Raw genomic sequence first — 26,271 nt, forward strand, 5'->3', positions numbered from 1 at the left:
AGAGACAGATCATTCTGCCCAACAACATATTTATGTTATGCCTTTACTGTAATAAAACACCCCAAGGTGATTCGCAGGAGCATTCTAACGCAAAATTAGACACCGAGCTACATAAGGAGAGATTAGGGCAGATGACTAAAAGCTTGGTCAAGGAGGTAGCAGTCAGTGCTGGGGTTTAAGCTCTACACCAGTCTGCTGTTGCTTATAAACCAATATATTTAGTGTCCAAAATCAGCCTCGACACAGTTGAACAGTGAACCTTATGGGCCAGTGCTACTAGTTTTTAATTCTAATTCCATTGCATTTTTAGGTCACATCAGTGGAAAATTGACACTATAACTGGGAAGTGAAGCTGTAATCTGTCATCACCTTGAGAAGAGATAGTTTAGGTGGCTACATTATAACTAACTCCTGTGAAGCTGTTTGTCTCAAATTTCAGAAAGAACATGATGGAGGCTTTGCATTTTTAATATCAGTAAGGAGCCAAAAACAAAGCAGTGTACAGCTGGCAGTATAACTCCATGTTGCCAGCTTGCTACTGTTCGAAAGCATGTGTCAAACTGCCTGCTTCAATGGGTGCTTGGAGCTCAGGGTCATTGCCCGAAAGGTGGACTGATACACCGCACCAAACAACATGAAAAAAGGAAAGAAGGTACCAGCCCTTCGCTTTGCAAGCTGGAACGTCAGAACTATGTGTCCTGGCCTGTCGGAAGACCTTACACAAATCAACGATTCTCGGAAGACCGTCATCATTAACAACGAGCTCAGTAGACTCAATGTGGACATTGCAGCACTTCAGGAGACTCGCCTCCCCGCGAGTGGCTCTCTAGCAGAGCAAGACTACACCTTCTTCTGGCAGGGCAGGGATCCTGAAGAACCAAGACAGCATGGAGTGGGCTTCGCCATCAGAAACTCCTTGCTCAGCATGATAGAGCCTCCCTCAAATGGCTCGGAACGCATACTGTCCATCCGACTGCTCACCACCTCTGGTCCAGTACACCTACTCAGCATCTATGCTCCAACACTCTGTTCCGCACCTGAAGCTAAAGACCAGTTCTATGAACAACTCCATAACATCATTAGCAGCATCCCCAACACCGAACACCTATTCCTGCTGGGGGACTTTAATGCCAGGGTTGGGGCCGACCATGACTCATGGCCCTCCTGCCTTGGGCGCTATGGCGTTGGAAGGATGAATGAGAACGGGCAGAGACTGCTTGAGTTGTGTACCTATCATAACCTCTGCATCACCAACTCGTTCTTTCACACTAAACCCTGTCACCAGGTTTCATGGAGGCACCCAAGATCACGTCGTTGGCACCAGCTAGACCTCATTGTCACAAGGCTAGCCGCCTTAAACAGTGTTCAAATCACACGCAGCTTCCACAGTGCGGACTGCGACACCGACCACTCCCTGGTGTGCAGCAAGGTTAGACTCAGACCAAAGAAGTTGCATCATTCCAAGCAGAAGGGCCACCCGCGCATCAACACGAGCAGAATTTCTCACCCACAGCTGTTACAAAAATTTCTAAATTCACTTGTAACAGCCCTTCAAAACACTCCCACAGGGGATGCTGAGACCAAGTGGGCCCACATCAGAGACGCCATCTATGAGTCAGCTTTGACCACCTACGGCAAAAGTGCGAAGAGAAATGCAGACTGGTTTCAATCTCATAATGAAGAGCTGGAACCTGTCATAGCCGCTAAGCGCATTGCACTTTTGAACTACAAGAAAGCCCCCAGCGATTTAACATCCGCAGCACTTAAAGCAGCCAGAAGTACTGCACAAAGAACAGCTAGGCGTTGCGCAAACGACTACTGGCAACACCTATGCAGTCATATTCAGCTGGCCTCAGACACCGGAAACATCAGAGGAATGTATGATGGCATGAAGAGAGCTCTTGGGCCAACCATCAAGAAGATCACCCCCCTCAAATCTAAATCGGGGGACATAATCACTGACCAACGCAAACAGATGGACCGCTGGGTTGAGCACTACCTAGAACTGTACTCCAGGGAGAATGCTGTCACTGAGACTGCCCTCAATGCAGCCCAGCCTCTACCAGTCATGGATGAGCTGGACATACAGCCAACCAAATCGGAACTCAGTGATGCCATTGATTCCCTAGCCAGCGGAAAAGCCCCTGGGAAGGACAGCATTACCCCTGAAATAATCAAGAGTGCCAAGCCTGCTATACTCTCAGCACTACATGAACTGCTATGCCTGTGCTGGGACGAGGGAGCAGTACCCCAGGACATGCGCGATGCCAACATCATCACCCTCTATAAAAACAAAGGTGACCGCGGTGACTGCAACAACTACCGTGGAATCTCCCTGCTCAGCATAGTGGGGAAAGTCTTTGCTCGAGTCGCTCTGAACAGGCTCCAGAAGCTGGCCGAGCGCGTCTACCCTGAGGCACAGTGTGGCTTTCGTGCAGAGAGATCGACTATTGACATGCTGTTCTCCCTTCGTCAGATACAGGAGAAATGCCGTGAACAACAGATGCCCCTCTACATTGCTTTCATTGATCTCACCAAAGCCTTTGACCTCGTCAGCAGACGTGGTCTCTTCATACTACTAGAAAAGATCGGATGTCCACCAAAGCTACTAAGTATCATCACCTCATTCCATGACAATATGAAAGGCACAATTCAACATGGTGGCTCCTCATCAGAGCCCTTTCCTATCCTGAGTGGTGTGAAACAGGGCTGTGTTCTCGCACCCACACTTTTTGGGATTTTCTTCTCCCTGCTGCTTTCACATGCGTTCAAATCCTCTGAAGAAGGAATTTTCCTCCACACAAGATCAGGGGGCAGGTTGTTCAACCTTGCCCGTCTAAGAGCGAAGTCCAAAGTACGGAAAGTCCTCATCAGAGAACTCCTCTTTGCTGACGATGCTGCTTTAACATCTCACACTGAAGAATGCCTGCAGAGTCTCATCGACAGGTTTGCGTCTGCCTGCAATGAATTTGGCCTAACCATCAGCCTCAAGAAAACGAACATCATGGGGCAGGATGTCAGAAATGCTCCATCCATCAATATTGGCGACCACGCTCTGGAAGTGGTTCAAGAGTTCACCTACCTAGGCTCAACTATCACCAGTAACCTGTCTCTAGATGCAGAAATCAACAAGCGCATGGGTAAGGCTTCCACTGCTATGTTCAGACTGGCCAAGAGAGTGTGGGAAAATGGCGCACTGACACGGAACACAAAAGTCCGAGTGTATCAGGCCTGTGTCCTCAGTACCTTGCTCTACGGCAGCGAGGCCTGGACAACGTATGCCAGCCAAGAGCGACGTCTCAATTCATTCCATCTTCGCTGCCTTCGGAGAATACTTGGCATCAGGTGGCAGGATTATATCTCCAACACAGAAGTCCTTGAAGCGGCCAACACCCCCAGCTTATACACACTACTGAGTCAGCGGCGCTTGAGATGGCTTGGCCATGTGAGCCGCATGGAAGATGGCAGGATCCCCAAAGACACATTGTACAGCGAGCTCGCCACTGGTATCAGACCCACCGGCCGTCCATGTCTCCGTTATAAAGACGTCTGCAAACGCGACATGAAATCGTGTGACATTGATCACAAGTCGTGGGAGTCAGTTGCCAGCATTCGCCAGAGCTGGCGGGCAGCCATAAAGACAGGGCTAAATTGTGGCGAGTCGAAGAGACTTAGTAGTTGGCAGGAAAAAAGACAGAGGCGCAAGGGGAGAGCCAACTGTGCAACAGCCCCAACAAACAAATTTCTCTGCAGCACCTGTGGAAGAGCCTGTCACTCCAGAATTGGCCTTTATAGCCACTCCAGGCGCTGCTTCACAAACCACTGACCACCTCCAGGCGCGTATCCATTGTCTCTCGAGATAAGGAGGCCCAAAAGAAGAAAAATTATAACTAACTCCTGTGAAGCTGTTTGTCTCAAATTTCAGAAAGAACATGATGGAGGCTTTGCATTTTTAATATCAGTAAGGAGCCAAAAACAAAGCAGTGTACAGCTGGCAGTATAACTCCATGTTGCCAGCTTGCTACTGTTCAAAAGCATGTGTCAAACTGGCACTGGCTGAATAAATGGGCAGTTAATGACCTGTGACTCTCTTGTACAGAATGAAAGACACTTTGACTCTCTTCTGGCAACAGATCGTCAGGCACTTAAAACAAAAAAGCTCATTACACTTGTCACAGAAGGTAATGAATATCCTCCAAGTGATAGTCAAAACTATAACCACACAGAGTGCCTTACTAATACAGGCATTCTGTACTTTTAATCTATTGTGGTGAAATAAATGTCTTGAAATTGGAGAATTTTATTTGTTGACTCACCAGATTCCAAAGACACGGGTCTTGGTGAATAAAAGTTTTACACTATAAAAGGAGAGGCATATTGTCAGTGTAGCTCTGCTACAAGCTAAGTTCAAAGTAACGCCAAATGTTCACCAAGTAGAATGTCTTGCATTAATATATTTGCTATTTTCTGATTTAAAAAACGGTTCACCTTATTGTCTAATTTGACACTTCAATCAAGGAGGTCAGGAGGGGAAGGCTGTCACTGCACTCAATGACTATGGACCATGTATTACCCTTTGATATTAGAGCAACTGAATTGAGTAAGCTACAGTATTAATATGAAGATTAAAAACAATATCCACTGGGCAGTTATAGTCCCTTTTATATTGCCAGATAATTTTGCTTACATCTTCATCCAGGAATAGGAACAAGACCCAAGGCTTTGTATTCGGGGAAGAAGGTCCCTATCCTGAAACACCACCCAGTGGACTGAATTTTATCAGCTTGCCGCCTTTCTCGGTGGCGAGCTTTGTAGAAGGCACGGTGCATGCGCGACTTGTGCGTTGCTGAGCCTCTGCGATATTTCGTATGGGGGCTCATTTAAATGGAGGGTGTGGAGCGGCCGTCCCGATGATGTAGAGCGGGCGGCCACTCTGTACCCGGCAATGGTGTCCGGCACCACCGTGTAGGCACCGTTTTTAAAGGGCTTCAAGCCCTTTAGGCGCATTTGCATTTTTAAAGTCGAAGAATGTGGAAAAGTGCAATTACACATGGAATTACACATGCAATTACACTTTCACTCCCCTCATCCACACCCCCAAGGAAGAATCGATTCATTAATTTGATATTGCCCCCCCAAAACACTTTTATGCAGATCCCGATCTTCCCCCCACCCCGCTCTAAGAATTACACTCCTCCTCCCTCCCCACCAGCGTCTTACCTCGGATCCCCAAACGGGGATCCGAAAGCGCAGGACTTCCAGACATTGGCTGGAATATCGACGTGGGATGGCTGCTCGGTCCAGGTAAGTTAATTAACATGTATTTGCAATAATTTTATTATGCAAATGAAGGCTCATCCACTATGTGGTTGTGGGGGGGTGGGGCTTGCTGCACCAAGGCCTCGCCGCCAATAAAATGTGGCGGGACCTTCTCAGCATCGGGGGTCAAGGCGGGTCTCTCTTGGAAGAATCTTCCGGGGGCCCCATCCCCCTGCCACGACCCCCGACGTCACAGGGCTGGTAAAATCCAGCCCAGTGTGTCTGAGGAAGATGTGAAAACATGACTTGAATCCTTAAGGACACAACTGAGTGACGGGATACAGTTTCTCATGCTGATATATCCAACAGAGGCAAGCACAGGTACAAGGACTTTGCACCCATCACTTCATCTCCCCAATCTAGAGTCCCAGGGTGTGAAATAGAAAACTTTGTCACATTACATCAGAAGCTAGATATTTTTGCATATACTGCAATATTGTATTAACCAGCTTTTACAGATCAAGTACACAGCAAAAGATTTTGCAATATCATGGTACTCAAAGGTTTCAAATATTCTCTTGAGTTAATTTAATGACTATACAGATGAGATTGCTTTATTTCTTGACCTTATCCCCTTGGGATGCAGTCATGCAGATCTCCATAAAGCCAGCCATTGAGCAACTTTCGGATAAGATGGCGGCATTGTCTGATGGTATATTAATCACAGTCTGCTCCATCCTGAGGACTGAACTTCTGGAAGACATTTCCTTTGCAGGTTCCCCTTGAAACTCCTTCAGCAGTGACATGTCTGTTAATAAATCATCAGGATCCTCTTCATTGTCTGAAGCCTTCAGCTTCCAGAAATATCGTAATTATCAGACTTGCTAATAGTCAGAGATTTGCTTCTGCATTACCTCTGATTTGACTAGGTCTTAAGAACATAAGAATATAAGAAATAGGAGCAGGAGTAGACCATATTGCCCCTTGAGCCTGCTCCGCCATGCAATACGATCATGACTGATCTTCGGCTTTAAATCCATTTTCCCGCCTGGTCCCAATATGCTTCAATTCCCTGAGAAACCAAAAATCTGTGTCTCAGCCTTAAATATATTCAACGATGGAGCATCCACAACATTCTGTGGAAGAGAATTCCAAAGATTCACAGCCCTTTGAGTGAAGCAATTTCTCCATCTCAGACCCAAATGATCAACCCCTTATCCTGAGACTGTGCCCCAGAGTTCTAAATTCCCCAGCCAGCAGAAACAACCTTTCAGTGTCTACCCTGTCAAGCCCCTTCAGAATCTTGTATTTTTCAATGAGATCAGCTCTCATTCGTCTTAACTACAGAGTCAAAATCCTGGAACTCCCTTCCTAACAGCACTGTGGGTGTACCTACCCCACATGGACTGCAGCGGTTCAAGAAGGCAGCTCACCACCACCTTCTCAAGGGCAATTAGGGATGGGCAATAAATGCTGGCATAGCCAGCGATGCTCATATCCCATGAAATTAATAATATAAATAAAAAAAGGGTATAGGCCCAATTTACTCAGCCTCTCATCCCTTGAACCAATCTAGTGAACCTCCACTGTACAGCCTCCAAGGCAAGTATATCCTTCCTTAAATATGGAAACCAAAAATGCACACAGTACCTAGGTGTGGTCTCAACAAACCCCTGTACAATTATAGTAAGATTTCCTTATTCTTACTCCAATCGTCTTGGGCCAACATGCCATTTGCCTTACTAATTGCTTGCTGTACCTGCATGCTAACTTTCAGTGTTCCTTGTACAAGTACACCCAAGTCCCTCTGAACATCAACATTTAAAAGTTTCACGCCTTTTAAAAAATACTCTGCTTTTCTATTCTTACTACTAAAGTGAATAACCTCACACTTCCCCACATTATACTCCACCTGCCACCTTGTTGACCACTCTTAACCTGTCCATCTCTTTGCAGCCTTTGTACCCTCCTTTGTCCATTTTGGTGGAAGGGCTAGGGAGAGGCAACATAGACTTAATGGCACAGTTCTAAAATGAGTGTGCAAGGACAGAGGGACCTGACGGTTCATGTGCATAGATCTTTAAAGGTGGCAGGGCATATTGAGAGAGTGGTTAGCAAAGAATATGGGATCTTGGGCTTCATAAATAGAGGCACTGAGTACAAAAGCAGGGAAGTTATGCTGAACTTCTATCAAGCTCTGGTTGGGCCACAACTAGAGTATTGCATCCAGTTCTGGTCACCACACTTTAGGAAAAATGTGAGGGCCCGAGAGAGGGTGCAGAGGAGATTTCCCAGAATGGTTCCAGGGATGTCACTGAAAGCTAACATGCAGGTACAGCAAGCAATTAAGAAGGCAAATGGTATGTTGGCCTTCATTACAAGAGAATTTGAGTATAGGAATAAAGATGTCTTATTGTAATTATATAGAGTCTTGGTGAGACTACACCTGGAATATTCTGTGCAGTTTTGGTTTCCTTACCTAAGGAAAGATATATTTGCCATAGAGGGAGTGTAACAAAGGTTCACCAGACTAATTATTGGGATGGTGGGATTGTCTTATAAGGAAAGATTGAATAGACTGGGCATTTATTCTCTGGAGTTAAGAAGAAAGGTTACCTCATTCAAACATACAAAATTCTTACAGGGCTGGATAGGGTGATGCAGGAAGGATGTTTCCCCTGACTGGGGAGTCTAGAATCCGGGGACACAGTCTCGGAATAAGGGATAGGCCATTTAGGACTGAGAGGAGGAGGAATTCCTTCATTCAGAGGGTGATGAATCTTTGGAATTCCCTGCTCTAGAGGGCTGTGGAGGCTTAATTGTTGAAGATGTTCAAGACTGAGATCAATAGATTTCTATATATTAAGAATATCAAGGGTTACGGAGCTAGTGCAGGAAAATGGCGTTAAAGTAGATCAGCCATGATCTCATTGAATGGTGGAATGTGCCCACAGGGCTGAATTGCCTACTCCTGCTCCTACTTCTTATGTTCTTATGAGGGAGATCAAGAGAAACGATATACCAAATAAGGGTTAATTCATCGGTTGGAAACTTACATTCAACTTTTAATGGAAAAAATCCTACAGTTAACTTTTTAAAAACTAGCAGCTAAAATGGTCACCACAATTTGCACCTGAAACACCTTTTCACATCCCAAGGCCTCCAACCGGAGACAGAGGTCTGAGGAGCATGGACCCAGAACAATAGCTTGCTCTAAGTGATTGAATTCCCTAAGATTGCTTCATTAGCATGGCATTCAAGGCAATCATAAGACCTTGACTTTGAAAGAGCAAACCCCCTCCAAGTGTAAAAATTGGCATCCTGGGGCCTGGGGAACCAATTCCGAAGCTTGAATCTCATTAGAAGGTTCCAGAGAATACACTGAGGCAGTCATGTGGCCGTCTGTCCAGCTCTGTGAAAGCTGAGAGTTTCCTTGAACAAAAACAGTCAAGCCAGTAACTCAGACTGTGCAGCAGCAGAAAGGCTGTGTGTGCCTTCCTCCCTCTCCCTCTCACTCTCCAGATAACACCACAAGTTTGAAAACAGTCTACGACAGTGGACCCTCCAAGCCTGTGGATTGCTGCAGACAGAGAGAAGGGGAAGAGAGCCACCTAGAAGTCTTCCTCTCAGAAAGCCCTGAGCCAAGTGGGTCAGCCATTAAGTGCACTTTGACCAGCCAAAGACTTAAAGAATACAACTTCAGCCAGAAGACCACCAAATCATTCAACTTCACAGACTGTATATTTAATTTCCATTTATTCTGGACTCTAATCTATTTGTGTGTGTGCGATTCTTGTGTGAATGGGTGCATGAATGCGTAGCGCATTTTTAAAATTATTTTATTTAGATTGGGTTTAGATTGTTAAGTATAATAAACTCATCTCTTTCTTCTTTACGTAAACCTGTCCGATTGGTTCTTTCACGATCACACTAAAGGAGAATGGTAAAACATTCGCTGAAGTAGTAAGCACAACCACTGTTTAAAAAGGAATAAACCCTCATGCAGTCAAATATGAGGAAGGGCTGTGGGGGGGGGGGGGGGGGTGGGTGAGCCTGTGACCCCCTCCTCAACTGGTCGTAACAGGATTTTAACTACAAGGTTAGGTTGGTGAAGCTGGGGTTGTTCTCCTTGAAGCAAAGGAGTTTGAGGGAGATATGATAGAGGTGTACAAGATTATGACAGGTTTAAATAAGGTAGACAAAAGGAAAACTGTTCCCATTAACTGATGGTACAAGGACTAGGGGACACAGATTTAAGGTTTTATACAAGAGATGCTGGGGGGTTTGTAAGGAATTTCTTTTAAATGCGACGAGTGGTAATGACCTGGAACCCACTGCCCACAAGGGGGTGGAAGTGGAGATGATTTCAAAAGGAAATTGGATGGGCATTTGAAGGAAATAAACTTGCAGGGTTACATGGATGGGGGAATGACACTGACTGGATTGCTCTACAGGGAGCCGGCATGGACTCGATGGGCTGAATAACCTCCTTCCGTGCTTTAATGACTCTCTGACTTCTCACAGCTTACATACCCACCTAGCTTTGTATTGTTTAAGAATGTCTAACAGCTCAGAGCAACCTATGCTATTTTTACACTAACACCCAGTTTCCTGCAGCTCAGACAAAAGCTGAATGATACAAGGGAATCATTCAACTCACACATTCCACTGACTTCAGGATCCAGTAAGCTATTTATTTGAAAGTGAAAATGCATTTCAATTTTAGCACTTTGGGTGAGAACAATTATGGTTGGCTCTTTCATGCGCTTCAATCAATACCTACAACAGTCCTGGGTGCTTGGGTTAACACAGGCAAAAAGAGATTAACTTCCCTTAAGTGGCTTTTCAGAGCGCAGTATCTTTCGAAGGGCAGGACCATTTATTCATGTTAACTGAAGGCTGAATCACAGCTCAGGACACAAGATTCTTTGATTTAAATTGAGAAAGAATAGAATGAAGGGTCTTCCCAAGAATAAAAGTTTTTGAAATTAAACATGAAATGAAACATAGCCATTAATGTTTTCTCTTAAATTTGAGAAACTAAATGAAGGGACAAGGTACACAGTGAAGGACAACATCAAGGTTAAAAAGAGGAGAGAAGGCGAGATAAATCTGGAAATGGTGGTCAGGTGATATGAAGCCTGGATTTTTAAGGCCTGTGTATGGTAAGGGGAGGGAAGGCGGGGAAGGCGAGGCGGGGGAGGATAGGCGGGGGGGGAGGGGAGGCGGGGGAGGATAAGCAGTGTCACAGTTTTTGTTAAAAGCGACCATTTTCAATCAGCATCTCAATCACAGCTCAGTCTGAAATCAAAACAAGACAGAGCCGATTTTCACAGCCTGTGCACCCAAACATTTATAGACCTTAGGCTGCTTATGGAAATTGTTATCCAGTTGTACATACCAGAAAAGAAAATTTGAATGTTTATAAACTACATTCTATGCCCCCCTATACTTCCCCATCCCCACCCCCCTACACCCCCCATCCCCACCCCCATCACCAACCCCCCCCACACCCCCCTGCCCCTCACCACCCACCCTTACACCCCCCCCCCCCCCATCCCTCCTACACCCCCTTGCACTTACTCTTGCAAGGACAAGTTTCAAAGCACAGTTTGCTCGACCTTGTAATTAAAAGTGAATGGTAGCAAATGAAATGCTTCAGCAATTATCATGGTAGTAATTAAACTGATTCCCACAGTTCCTACCTGAAGGCGATCTGATTATATTAATTTCCTGCCCCTTATTTGGCCTAAGCATGCCTCGCCTGTCATAACAAATTAGTTCCAAACTACTTTAGTGACTACTTATTACAAGCTGTTCAAATTCTGCAACTTAATTGGAAAATCAACTCAATTTTACAGTGCTTCTCAACTCTTTCTACAAGCTGAAAATGAACTGGCATACTTCAGTTCATTAAGCCGTCTGATTTTGCTGCTAATCCCCCAAATGGGCCGAATGGCCTCTTTCAGCACTGTAACGATTCTGTGACATATTATACAAATTATACTATTATACTAATATTATACAAATGCTGTTATTCTATATAAACTATTATACTACTGAAGTTGTCTCAAACACATTTACACAGTCTACTTCAATAGCCTTCCCTGATAAGAACTGAATTATGGAATAAATTAAGGTGGTTATTTTGAGCTGCTCATGATTTTGTTTTAAGTTCATGCATCGCAATTCAAAGTTCTAATTGACCATGTCCAAACGTAAGTAAACCATAGTAATCAAGAAGAAACGTTTGCTGGGATTTCCAGGTAGTCCACTTTATGCAATTTTGTCACATTAAAATCAACCTTGCCAACAAATCCTTAAAATCTGTTACTGGAAAATAAAGATATTGATTGAAACTTACAAAAACAAATACTTTCAATCATTCCACATACATTATCCAATCACACATTTCCTTTCCGGTTATTATTCAGCTTAAAAAAAACAAAATTCCTCTGTCCTCTCTTGAAGACAGACTTGTGCTGGCCTATTGCTTCTTGAGTGCTGACAGCCCTCATGTGTGAGGGGGTGTTGAGAGGGTATTCAACTGTGGTGTGAAATATAAGTGAACAGTCTTTGTCTCACAAATGTCCACTGGTGTATACTTCCAGCAGGAATTGTTGGAAAGCAATTTTTCGCCCCTCACTAGCTCAGAAGTGGTGAAATCCGCTTCCTCACCTCACCTGCTGGAGCTCAGCAAACTTAATACTAACTGAGAATTGAACGAGAGGCCTTCCTGTCTATATGCCTCAGTATCACATCAGGAAATGCATTTACTTATCAAAGCGAATCTTTTATCTTAGGGCCCTTCGGAAAACATTAACCACTCACTAGCTTAAAAAAGGCCAGTTCAGTTCTCTCTCATCAATAGTTAGTAGATTAAGAAAGTTTCTTTGCTTAAATGATAGTTTTTCCTACAGATAATTGGATTATGGATAAATATTTGTATCCATTAGCCTCCATGTTGCTTGGTCATTGAATCCCGCTGTCTAACTATGGTTACTTATTGTTTCAGATGCACTAAAACAAGGCTTTCAACGATGAAGCCTGATAATGCAAGCTAGTGTAAAGCTTCCCAAATTGCCATGAGGCAGAGATGAAACATCTTCCCGTCCAGACTACTAAGTAGGAACATATACAAAAGAACCACAGACGAAAAAAAAATCAAAGAAAACGACTTAAATGGGACACTGACTTCACATCTGCAATGCGATGCTTGGTCTGTCAATTCATGTCATTTTAAAAAAGGTATAAACCCAGGTGGCCCAAATTGGGCCAAAGTCAGCTATTTGGCAAATGTATCACAACTGGCTCAGTTCAGGGTTTCCATTCAGCTAGTGCTGCTTTCTTTCAAGCCTGTTTTTCTATGAAGACACTCTTGTAAGTGGAACTTGGTTCTGAATGAAATTACAAAGTAACCATTCATTTTACCAGGCCACTGAGTAGATCTTTATTTGAACATTACTTTTTCTAATTTGCTGCACACACATAGATTTTAGGTAAGAGCTTACCCAATGAGTAACAGCATTCTCACCATACCTAGCTCCTTCTGCCAGACACACATATAATTACATAATGTAGTCTTAAATACTACAGACTTTTGTAGCCAGAGTGTTTAACAGCTTTACCACTGCATGTGTTAATAATAACATTCCATGTGCACTTCACACATTTGTCTAATCACACTTTAATCAGTTGTAGAATCGCAATTACCCAAATTGCATTGGCAATATTATAATCTGTGAAGAGGCCACGTAAATAAAACTCAAACACGTATGCAGCTGTGGAAAACAGTTTAACACTGAACATCTTGCAATGCACTCAACTTACTCAAAATCAATTGAATATTAGCATTGAAGGAATGAAACTGCATGCCACTATACATCCCATAACTACGTGTCACAGCAGCATTAATTACCATTCCTATGTGGACACACACAAGAACAAAACCAAATTCTGTCCAAATTCAACCCAAATATTAAAAAAAAAGAGGCAAATATCATCACTAAAAACCTAACTGAAAACAGCAGCATCCTGGAGAGCAGTTTTTATAGATCATTGTAAATTAATATCACATTGCCATGAAAGTTCTTGATAATCTTCTAATTGTTAGTGCTGGTATACATTAATTAGGTCTGTTTTCGGTTGGGTAATCACAGCTGTCCTTTGAAGCAAGTACATAAAACCTTTTAACAGAACTGATCATCAGCCTTCTCTGATAAAAAAAAAAGCACAAAAGCAAAAAAATACTGTGGATGCTGGAAATCTGATATAAAAACAGAAAATACTGGAAATGCTCAGCGAGTCTGGCAGCATCTGTGGTGAAAGAAACAGAATTAATGTTTGATCATTGACCTGAAACGCTGGGCTGAATTGTATCCAGCCCTTAGAGACGGGATGGGAGGCGGAGGGGCCCAGACAAAGTGTCATGGGGAGGTGTCGGCTGGCATGCCTGGCATTCTCTTGCCACCATGCTATTTTGTCCCTAGTGGGGAAGGTGGAGCCCAAGGCCAATTGAGCCACTTTAATGACCAATGAAGGGTCACTTAAGGACAGCTTCCTGTCTCAGCTTCCATTTAACTAATGTTGGAGGGGCCTGCCGTTGTGTGGAGACTTGGCAGCCTCCGAATGGGCTCGGGGTGGGGTGTGGTGCCCTCCTTTAGGGGCAATCCATGGCCTATGGAGGGGACCCCGACAGCGATAGCTGCCCCCATGGCAGGAGCACCCCTTGCCCTCACCAACCATTTCCCCATCTACTTTGCCGGAACTTGCCTGATTGGACCCGGCAACCCCAACCCCACTTACCCTGGTCTCAGGGTGTTGTCACAGCACTGCTCTGGACTGAGTGCAGTCCCAGTAGTGGCCACTGCTCCAAGTGGCGCTGCTGGGGCTGCTGAGCTGCCGGCTCTTAAAGGGGACAGCATCCCTGACAGCAGGCAGTTAATTGCCTGCCCATCGTTGAATTCAGCCAGGGGTCTGACAAATGGCCTAGGCGGGGTTGCAGCCTGTTTTCAGACCCATCTCCAGGACCCCAGCCACTGAAATAAAATTCAGCCCGTAACTCTGTTTCTGTCTCCACAGATACTGCCAGACCTGCTGAGCATTTCCAGCATTTTGTTTTTATATCACCCTCTGGTAGTTTAATGGCATTAAATCCAGCAGCTTGAGAAACAGAAACTGGTTAACTCAGCAGAGACACTATTCCCTGCAGCTTTGGCTTGACGGAGTCATCATTCCTTTCACATCTCCCACATCACTTTATTTTCTATAATCGGCTTCAAGTCATCAAATTCCCAATTGTACCATTGCACTGCAGAAAACAAACCACAGAGCCAGAAAAAACATAGATGACATTTTTTTTAAATAAAAAGGATGACAATGAGCTAATGAGGGGCAAATGAAGAAAAAGTTATTGGGGTCATTATAGAGTTGTGCATCGTACAGTCCCAAGCACATATAGCCAGTAACTTTGTGCTACATGATATGTCCACTATACCATTATAGGCTGTAGCAGTTAAATAATTCCAGGAATTGTTCATGGAACTGACAGCTGATTGAAGCATTTTGTGCTTGTTTACATTTTAATATCCCAGCCTGAAGTATTTCACAGAAACCAATTAATCCAGGCTGCAAAAAGTAACAAAAGTTCACATTGTAAATGATTAAATTTGTTATTTGATTCAAGCTTGTTTAGGTTTCCATTCTCTTCCAACTTGTTAATAGTTTGTTACTGGGAGTGGGGGCTAATTGCTGGTTTTTGAAATTGCCTAGATGCTGCAAATGGACTGATGGAAAAAGAAATGTGCCTTGCAGCTTTCATCGATCTGATTTCCACCCTGTCCTTTCAATACTGGTATAAAGGCCAAAGCTGATCAGAGTGGGTTGTAAAGCACACACAATTACAGAAGGAAAAGCAAAATATTGCAGATGCTGGAAATCTGAAATAAAAACAAAAATTGCTGGGAGTACTCAGCAGGTCAGGCAGCATCTGTGAAGAGAGAAACAAAATTAATGGTTCAGATCGATGACCTTTCATCAGAATACAGAAGGTCCAGTTCAGGGTCAATAAATTATTTCAAACTATTAACTGAAGGTATAATGCTCTGGTTTATTGCTTCATTTGCAAACATTAGCTGTGATTGTGTCTAATTAAAGGAGCAGGGAGAGGATACATGATCAAGTCTTGTGGGTATAATTCATCATACGTGAGCTGATCCATTATTTCATGTGTAAACATGAAACATGGGCGGCACAGCGGCGCAGTGGTTAGCACCGCAGCCTCACAGCTCCAGCGACCCGGGTTCAATTCTGGGTACTGCCTGTGTGGAGTTTGCAAGTTCTCCCTGTGTCTGCGTGGGTTTCCTCCGGGTGCTCCGGTTTCCTCCCACAAGCCAAAGACTTGCTGGTTGATAGGTAAATTGGCCATTATAAAAATTGCCCCTAGTATAGGTAGGTGGTAGGGAAATATAGGGACAGGTGGGGATGTGGTAGGAATATGGAATTAGTGTAGGATTAGTATCAATGGTTGGTTGATGGTCGGCACAGACTCGGTGGGCCAAAGGGCCTGTTTCAGTGCTGTATCTCTGTAACTGTAACTAAACACATGAGTGATTTATGGTTGGAACCATGAATGGGATACAAATCGTCCCCGATGGCTCTTCATTTGGTATTGAGTTTATAGCACACACTGGGTCAGTACAAAAAAGAATTGGAGATAAATCTTAATTTTATGCAGGAACTTTATCAATTGTAATATGCAGACTTGTTCCAGTAACAAAGTGAGCAGTGTTTCCTCTCCAGCAGTGCTGTCTATTCTCAAACATCTTCTTGAAGCGTGTAATACAAAGATAGATTTCCCGCCATCCTGCACTCAATAATGCCTGAGAAATGGATTCATTGTGAAGGACAAATAGATGTTCATGGTTTCCGCATTCAGCCCAAGCAATACTGCACCAGAATTTAACCCAGGCAACGTTTCCTGGTGTCTGCACCTGACTCTGCATGAAATGAAGATGGCAATACGGTTTTTGCCGGGTGCTCCAGTTTCCTCCCACCGCCAAAGACTTGCAGGTGATAGGTAAATTGGCCATTGTAAATTGCCCCTAGTGTAGGTAGGTGGTAGGGAATATGGGATTACTGTAGGGTTAGTATAAATGGGTGGTTGTTGGTCGGCACAGACTCGGTGGGCCAAAGGGCTGTTTCGCTAAATAAATTTAAAAAATAAATACAAGTTCCATGCAAATGGGTCATAGGTCTATAATTCAGGGCAGAATATTCCCACAAAAAAGCTTGTTTTTACTGCTTCCTAAGCTTCTGTTTAAATGCTTCCATGCTGAAAGTGACAGGATAGTTTTGTCAAGAAATGGCTTTATCTTTTAATTAAAAAAAATTGATCTTGCTGCTTCAGGATTTGTTGCTTGTATGCTTAGTGAAGGAAGCTGTATTCAGTACTTTGCCTGTGACCAGAGAGGATTTGAAAATTTGTGTCAAAGCCCCTGCTATCTCCTCCCTTGCCTCACATAACAGCCTGGGATACATCTCATCTGGGCCTGAGGATTTATGCACTTTTAAGCCCACTAAAACAGCTAATATTTCCTCCCTTTCAATGCTAATATGTTCGTATATCATAATCCCCCTCCCTGATCTCTACACCTACATCGTCCTTCTCCATAGTGAACACAGATGAAAAGTAATCATTTAAAACCTCACCTATGTCCTCTGGCTCCACACACAGATTGTCACTTTGGTCCCTAATGGGCCCTACTCTTTCCCTGGTTATCTTCTTACCCTTAATATACTTATAAAATGCCTTGGGATTTTCCTTTAGCTTGCCCGCCAGTGTTTTTTCATGCCCCCTCTTTGCTCTCCTAATTACTTTTTTAAGAGCCACCCTACAATTTCTATACTCCTCTCGTGCATCGGCTGTTTTCAGCGCTTAGGATATGCTCTAAGCCTCCTTTTTTTTCCTGATCCAATGCTGTTTATCCCTTTTTTTTTTTAAATTCATTCATGGGATGTGGGAGTCACTGGCAATGCCAGCATTTATTGCCCATCCCTAATTGCCCTTGAGAAGGTGGTGGTGAGCTGCCTTCTTGAACCGCTGCAGTCCATTTGTGGTAGGTAGACCCACAGTGCTGTGAGGAAGGGAGTTCCAGGATTTTGACCCAGCGATAGTGAAGGAACGGCGATATAGTTCCAAGTCAGGATGGTGTGTGACTTAGAGGTGAACTTGCAGGTGGTGGTGTTCCCATGTATTTGCTGCCCTTGTCCTTCTAGTTGGTAGAGGTCGCGGGTTTGGAAGGTGCTGTCTAAGGAGCCGTGGTGCATTGCTGCAGTGCATCTTGTAGATGGTACACACTGCTGCCACTGTGCGTCGGTGGTGGAGGGAGTGAATGTTTGTAGATGGGGTTCCAATCAAGTGGGCTGCTTTGTCCTGGATGGTGTCGAGCTTCTTGAGTGTTGTTGGAGCTGCACCCATCCAGGCAAGTGGAGAGTGTTCCATCACACTCCTGACTTGTGCCTTGTAGATGGTGGACAGGCTTTGGGGAGTCAGGAGGTGAGTTACTCACCTCAGGATTCCTAGCCTCTGACCTGCTCTTGTAGCCATGGTAATTATATTATCTATGGTTAGATTCTCTCTTGTTGGAGATGGTCATTGCCTGGCACTTGTGAGGCGCGAATGTTACTTGCCACTTATCAGCCCAAGCCTGGATATTGTCCAGGTCTTGCTGCATTTCTAAACGGATTGCTTCAGTATCTGAGGAGTCACGAATGGTGCTGAACATTGTGCAATCATCAGCGAACATCCTCACTTCTGACCTTATGATTGAAGGAAGGTCATTGATGAAGCAGCTGAAGATGGTTGGGCCTAGGACACTACCCTGAGGAACTCCTGCAGTGATGTCCTGGAGCTCAGATGATTGACCTCCAACAACCACAACCATCTTCCTTTGCGCTAGGTATGACTCCAGCCAGCAGAGGGTTTTCCCCGATTCCCATTGACCTCAGTTTTGCTAGGGCTCCTTGATGCCATCTCGGTCAAATGCTGCCTTGATGTCAAGGGCAGTCACTCTCACCTCTCCTCTCGAGTGCAGCTCTTTTGTCCATGTTTGAACCAAGGCTGTAATGAGGTCAGGAGCTGAGTGGCCCTGGCGGAACCCAAACTGAGCGTCACTGACATCCAGGGTTCCCTGGGCCTGTTAGTCCTACCCTTCACATCAATGGGTACATGTTTGCTCTGGACTCTCACTATTTCCTCTTTGAATGACTCCCACTGATGTGATGTAGACTTTCCTACAAGTAGCTGCTCCCAGTCCACTTTGGCCAGATCCTGTTTTATCATCTTGAAATCGGCCTTCCCCCAATTCAGTACCTTTATGTCTGGTCCATCTTTGTCCTTTTCCATAACTACCTTAAATCTTAGAGTTTAAAATAGTAAAGGAACCAGTGATAACTTAAAATATATAAAAAAGGAAAATAAAATAAAATAATTAAGTAGTTAATTGAAACACATTAAGGATGGCAGGACAGGTGATGTGTCACGGCTGCAGCATGTAGGAGCTCCTGGATGCCAGTGTGATCCAGGGCAAACACGTCTGCAGTAAGTGTTTGCGGCTCGAAGAGCTTCGGCTCAGAGTCATTGAACTGGAGTCCGAGCTGCAGACACTGCGACACATCAGGGAGGGGGAAAGTTACCTGGACATTTTATACCAGGAGGCGGTCACACCCTTAAGATTGGGTCTTCTGATTTGGTCAGTGGTCAGGGACAGGAGAGTGGCTGCAGCTGAGGTAGGTAAGAGGATCCAGAGGGCAGGAGTGCAGGAACCTCAGGCTTTGCGATTGTCTAACAGGTTTGAGGTACTTTCAGCTTGTTTGGATGAGAGTGGGGGCTGCAGGGTGGATGAGCAACCTGACCATGGAAACATGGTATAGGAAATCATTCAGGTGGAGGGAGAAAAAAAGGAATGTAGTGGTAGTAGGGGACAGTATAGTTAGGAGGATTGACTCTGTTCTCTGCAGTCGTAGTCCATGTAGGTACCAATGACATCAGCAGGACAAGGAAAGAAGTTCTGCATAGTCAGTATGAGGAACTAGGTGCCAAATTAAGAAGCAGAACTTCAAAGGTAATAATCTCTGGATTATTACCTGAGCCACGTGCAAATTGGCATAGGGCAAATAAGATTAGGGAAATTAATGCGTGGCTCAAAGACTGGTGTGGTACAAGTGGGTTCCGGTTCGTGGGGCACTGACACCAATACTGGAGAAAGTGGTGGCTGTACCGTTGGGGCAAGAGAGGAAGGTATTAGTTTAGTTTTACTTTAGAGATACAGCACTGAAACAGGCCCTTCGGCCCACCGAGTCTGTGCCGACCATCAACCACCCATTTATATTAATCCTACACTAATCCCATATTCCCACCACATCCCCACCTGTCCCGATATTTCCCTACCACCTACCTATATATTAGGGGCAATTGCTAATGGCCAATTTACCTATCAACCTGCAAGTCTTTGGCATGTGGGAGGAAACCCACGCAGACACAGGGAGAACTTGCAAACTCCACACAGGCAGTACCCAGAATTGAACCCGGGTCGCTGGAGCTGTGAGGCTGCGGTGCTAACCATTGCGCCACCCATATGGGAAATGATAAACAGACTGTGACAGGAAGGGACAGAGCGTAAAAATCTAAGAGTAAATCAACAGATAAGGCTAGAGTTAACAAAAATAATAAAAGGACACAACTAAAGGCTCTGTATCTGAATGCACATAGAATTCAAAACAAAACAGATGAACTGAGAGCTCAAATAGAAATAAATAAGTACGATCTGATAGTCATTAAACAGACAGGGCTGCAGGACGACATAAATTGGGACCTGAATATTGAAGGGTACATGGCATTTAGGAAAGACAGGAAGCTAGGAAAAGGTGGAGGGGTAGATCTGTTAATTAATGATGATATTAGCACAATAAAGAGGGATGACCTAAGTTCGGGAGACCAGGATGTAGAAGCAGTTTGGTCGAGATTAGAAATCATAAAGGCAAGAAATCATTTGTGGGAGTACTGTAGAGGCCACCAAACATTAGCCACACAGTAGGACGGGGTATAAAAGAAGAACTAAAGGCAGCTTGTCAGAAAGGTACAGCGATAATTATGGGGGACTTTAACCTACATATAGACTGGAAAAATCAGGTGGGCAGAGGTAGCCTAGATGAGGAGTACATAAAATGTTTTCAGGATAATTTCTTGGAACAATACATTCTGGAACCAACCAGAGAGCAGACTATACTAGACCCGGTATTGTGCAACGAGATAGGAGTAATTAATGACCTCATAATTAAGGCGCCCCTCGGTAGCAGCAATCATAATATGATTGAATTTTACATTCAGTTTGAGGGAGGGAAGAGTGGTTCCAAGACTAGTATTAGACTAGACTACAGGATTAAGGCAAATCCCAAGGCTTTTTATACGTATATAAAAAGAGCAAGAGGGTAAGCAGGGAAAGGGTTGGCCCACTCAAGGACAGAGAAGGGAATCTATGTGTGGAGCCAGAGGAAATGGGCGAGGTACTAAATTAGTACTTTGCATCAGTATTCACCAAGGAGAAGGACTTGGTGGATGATGAGCCGAGGGAAGGGAGTGTAGATAGTCTCAGTCATCTCATTATCAAAAAGGAGGAGGTGTTGGGTGTCTTTCAAAGCATTAAGGTAGATAGGTCCCCAGGGCCTGATGAGATCTACCCCAGAATACTGAGGGAGGCAAGGGAAGAAATTGCTGGGGCTTTGACAGAAATCTTTGCATCCTCATCGGCTACAGGTGAGGTCCCAGAGGACTGGAGAATAGCCAATGTTATTCCTTTGTTTAAGAAGGGTAGCAAGGATAATCCAGGAAATTATAGGCCGGTGAGCCTTACGTCAGTGGTAGGGAAACTATTGAGAGGATTCTTCGGGACAGGATTTACTCCCATTTGGAAACAAATGGACTTATTAGCAAGAGGCAGCATAGTTTTGTGAAGGGGAGGTCGTGTCTCATTAATTTGATTGAGTTTTTTGAGGAAGTGACAAAGATGATTGATGAAGGAAGGGCAGTGGATGTTATCTATATGGACTTCAGTAAAGCCTTTGACAAGGTCCCTCATGGCAGACTGGTACAAAAGGTGAAGTCACATGGGATCAGAGGGGAGCTGGTAAGATGGATACAGAACTGTCATAGAAGACAGAGGGTAGCAGTGGAAGGGTGCTTTTCTGAATGGAGGAATGTGACTAGTGGTGTTCCACAGGGATCAGTGCTGGGACCTTTGCTGTTTGTAGTATATATAAATGATTTGGAGGAAAATGTAGCTGGTCTGATTAGTAAATTTGCAGACGACACAAAGGTTGGTGGAGTTGCGGACAGTGATGAGGATTGTCAGAGGATACAGCAGGATATAGATTGGTTGGAGACTTGGGCGGAGAATGGCAGATGGAGTTTAATTCGGACAAATGTGAGGTAATGCATTTTGGAAGGTCTAATGCAGGTGGGAAGTATACAGTAAATGGCAGAACCCTGAGGAGTATTGACAGGCAGAGCGATCTGGGCGTACAGGTCCACAGGTCACTGAAAGTGGCAACGCAGGTGGATAAGGTAGTCAAGAAGGCATACAGCATGCTTGCCTTCATCGGTCGGGGCATAGAGTATAAAAATAGGCAAGTCATGCTGCAGCTGTACAGAACTTTAGTTAGGCCACACTTAGAATATTGCATGCAATTCTAGTCGCCACACTACCAGAAGGATGTGGAGGCTTTGGAGAGGGTACAGAAGAGGTTTACCAGGATGTTGCCTGGTCTGGAGGGCATTAGCTATGAGGAGAGGTTGGATAAACTCGGATTGTTTTCACTGGAACGATGGAGGTGGAGGGGCGACATGATAGAGGTTTACAAAGTTATAAGCGGCATGGACAGAGTGGATAGTCAGAAACTTTTTCCCAGGGTGGAAGAGTCAGTTACTAGGGGACATAGGTATAAGGTGAGAGGGGCAACGTTTAGAGGGGATGTGCGAGGCAAGTTCTTTACACAGAGGGTGGTGAGTGCCTGGAACTTGTTGCCGGGGGAGGTGGTGGAAGCAGGTACGAAAGCGACGTTTAAGAGGCATCTTGACAAATACATGAATAGGTTGGGAATAGAGGGATACGGACCCCGGAAGTGCAGAAGGTTTTAGTTTAGGCAGGCATCAAGATCGGCGCAGGCTTGGAGGGCCGAATGGCCTGTTCCTGTGCTGTACTGTTCTTTTCTTTTGTTATTTCAAACTTAAATAAGGGCATGAAAGCAGAGCTAGCTAAAGTGAATTGGCAAATCGGGTTAAGGGATAGGTCAATAGAGATGCAGTGGCAGACATTTAAGGCGATATTTCAGAATATACAGAATAGATACATTTCAACAAGAAAGAAAAATTCCAAGGGTGGGACCCACCATCCATGGTTAACTAAAGCAGTTCAAGATAATATCAAACTTAAAGAAAAAGCCTATAATTGTGCAAAAATGGGAGGCAGGTCAGAAGATTGGACAGAATATAAAAAAAGCAAAGAATGACTAAAAGATTGATAAGGAAGGTAAAATTAGAGTACGAGAGAAAGCTAGCTCAAAAAATAAAGACAGATAGTAAGAATTTCTATAGATATTTAAAAAGAAAAGTTAACAAAGTAAGCATTGGTCCTATAGAAAGTGAGTCTGGGGAATTAATGATGGATAATAAGGAGATGGCAGGTGAACTGAACAGATATTTTGCATCGGTCTTCACTATTGAGGATATAAGTAACATCCCAGTTTTAGCTGTAAGTCAAGAAATGGAAGGGAAAGAGGAACTCAAGAAAATTACAAATCACCAGGGTAGTGGTACTGAACGAATTGTTGGAGCTGCAAGCTGACAAGTCCCCGGGTCCTGATGGCCTTCATCCTCGGGTTTTAAAAGAAGAAGTGGCTAGTGAGATAATTGATGCGTTAGTTTTAATTTTCCAAAATTCCCTAGATTCGGAGAAGCTTCCGTTAGATTGGAAAATAGCGAATGTAACTCCTTTATTCAAAAAGGGAGGGAGACAGAAAGCAGGAAACTACAGGCCAGTTAGATTAACATCTGTCTTAGGAAAAATGTTAGAAGTTATTATTAAAGACGTTACAGCAGGGCATTTAGAAAAATTCAAGGTAATCAGGCAGAGTCAACATGGTTTTGTTAAAGGGAAATCGTGTTTAGCCAATTTATTAGAGTTCTTTGAGGGAGTTACATGTTCTGTGAATAAAGGGGAACCAGTGGATGTATTGTACTTAGATTTCCAGAAGGCATTTGATAAGGTGCCACATCAAAGGTTATTGCAGAAAATAAAAGCTCATAATGTAGGGGGTAACATACTGGCATGGATAGAAGATTGGCTAGCTAGCAGGAAACAGAGAGTAGGCATAAATGGGTCATTTTCTGGTTGTCAAGATGTAATGAGTGGTGTGCCACAGGGATCTGTGCTCGGGCCTCAACCTTTTACAATTTATATAAATGAGTTAGATGAAGGGACTGAAGGTATGGTTGTTAAATTTGCTGAAGACACAAAGATAGATAGGAAAGTCACTTGTGAAGAGGACATAAGGGGGCTACAAAGGGATATAGATAAGTTAAGTGAGTGTGCAAAGACCTGGCAAATGGAGTATAATGTGGAAAAGTATGAAATTGTCCACTTTGGCAGGAAGAATAAAAAAGCATATTATCTAAATGGTGAGAGATTGCAGAGGGATCTGGGTGTCCTAGTGCATGAATCGCAGAAGGTTAGTACAGCACGGTAATTAGGAAAGCTGATAGAATGTTATCGTTTATCAGGAGGGGAATTGAATACAAAAGTAGGGAGTTTATGCTTCAGCTATACAGGGCATTGGTGAGACCACATCTGGAGTACTGTGTACAGTACTGGTTTCCTTATTTAAGGAAGGATGAAAATGCATTGGAGGCAGTACAGAGAAGGTTTACTAGACTAATACCTGGAATGGGTGGGTTGTCTTATGAGGAAAGGTTGGACAGGCTAGGCTTGTATACGCTGGAATTTAGAAGAGTAAGAGGCGACTTGATTGAAACATAAGATCCTGAGGGGTCTTGACAGGGTGGATGTGGAAAGGATGTTACCCCTTGTGGAAGAATCTAGAATTAGGGGTCACTGTTTAAAAATAAGGGGTTGCCCATTTAAGACAGAGATGAGGAGAAATTTTCTCTCAGAGGGTCGTGAGTCTTTGGAACTCTCTTCCACAAAAGGCGGTGGAAGCAGAGTCTTTGAATATTTTTAAGTCAGAGGTAGAGATAGAGTCTTGATAAGCAAGGGGGTGGAAGGTTATTGGGGGTAGGTGGAAATGTGGAGTAATCAGCTTTGCCATGAATTTATTGAATAGCGGAGCAGGCTCGAAGGGCCTACTCCTGCTCCTATGTTCGTATGTTCCCACTCGACCAATGTTGATGATTTAGAAGCAGAGAAATAGAAGGAACCACAAGCCCCCGTAAACACTGTGGAGGTAATTCGCCTGAGCCTCTCCTCATCCATTTATTGCTATTTTGCAACCTCAGAGCAAGGATTTCTCCTTCCCCCTGAGCACCTACTCCACCTAACCTGGAATAAAGAGAAGCCTCACAGTCAAACCTGGAGACTACAATTCCTGAAGCATCCTATTCTCCATACCTACACTGGGGCTTCTCACGGCCATGCCTTTTACCAACTCTCTGCAGGGCAGATTGCAGGAGTGCCTCAGCTACTATTCAGGGTTTGTCATCACCCCAACCATGGCACAACAGCACAGACTCATTCAGAAGGGACAGAACCTGTAAAATAAACATGAAAACCACCAGCATGTAAATCATAGCTTCCAACAAACATAAACTATATAGAGAAAATGACACAGCCAGCCATGTTGTGCACAGCATGATCCCACACAGCAATACAGGAATAACCAGTTTTGATGCTGGTTAATGAAGGAATGCCCAGGGCAACTACTCTACTCTTCTCTGAGTCACAGAATCTTTACCATCCACCCAAACAAGATGGCAGAGCCTTTGTTAGATACTTGTAAATATACGGGACAGTATTTGCATATTCCTTTGTTGCTCACAAAGATTCCAGATCTTGAGAATCTGGCACTGCCTCCTGATTTCTACGTTATATTCGGATTTTCTGCTTCTGCGTTTGCCAGACCCTGATTTTCTTTACATTCGCTTTAATGGGTTTTAAATCCACTTACAGCTTCAGAATTTGCCTTCAAAAGCATAAAGGAGACTTAGATTAGAAACTTGAAGATGAAATGAATTCTTCAACAGAACTCATTCACACACTGTCCTCGTGTCCTAATCTGTTCACTCATTGAGAATAAATTGCTAAAAGCACAACTGATTTTGGTTTAATAACAGATTCTTTCAACACTGCTACAAAATGTGGGGATCAATTCTCAACCAAACAAAAAGGATTTTAAGCTCACATTCAGATTGAAACTAAATCAGGCATCTATTGAACATGGATAATAGTGTCAACCATGCATGCATTTCCTTCGCTTAGCCTGAAGGAGTCTTACTGTGGGTTTGATGCTATTGATTGAATGTTCATTGTGGCAGTTCTCGAAAGTACAACATAGGTCAAAAATTGAAAGCAAGAGGGGACTGGGTGGTCCAGTAGTTTTGACACTAACCTTTTACCTCTGGGACCAGAGTTTATAATTGAGCTCAGACTGGTGGCATTAGAATTCTGGTTGTGAAAGTTCAATGAGGCAAATTTTAATCATTGCCATTGAAATCAATGGAATGAAGATCAGAGCCAGTCTGGCGTTTTGCAAAGGGGTGGTGGTGATTCACTCTGCCACATTACCACAGAAGACCACAATCTACCCGATGTGTGAAATGAGTTTAGCACTGGTCCCAGTCCAGATTCCAGTGGGTATGAAGCTACAACACAAAATTTATCCTTTTTCGTTATTTATTGGCAATAGGTTGGGAATATCATTCAGAGTGTCTGCAGGATGGCTGAT

General features: G+C 44.0%; 1 protein-coding gene across 11 annotated transcripts in view; it reads right to left on the reverse strand.

The window, feature by feature from the left end:
• rap1gapa (RAP1 GTPase activating protein a) overlaps window positions 1-26,271 on the reverse strand; it is a 475,427-nt gene that overhangs the window by 321,380 nt on the left and 127,776 nt on the right. Inside the window, exon 1 of one of the 11 annotated variants that reach the window (XM_068016835.1) lies at window positions 24,939-24,957. The exons of the other annotated variants lie outside the window; for them this stretch is intronic. The gene's annotated coding sequence lies outside the window, so the exon portion shown is untranslated. Of the gene's footprint in view, window positions 1-24,938; window positions 24,958-26,271 lie in introns of those variants that run through there. 11 annotated transcript variants of the gene reach the window in all.

This window comes from Heterodontus francisci, chromosome 37 (assembly GCF_036365525.1).
Source record: "Heterodontus francisci isolate sHetFra1 chromosome 37, sHetFra1.hap1, whole genome shotgun sequence".
Classification (NCBI taxonomy): Eukaryota; Metazoa; Chordata; class Chondrichthyes; order Heterodontiformes; family Heterodontidae; genus Heterodontus; species Heterodontus francisci.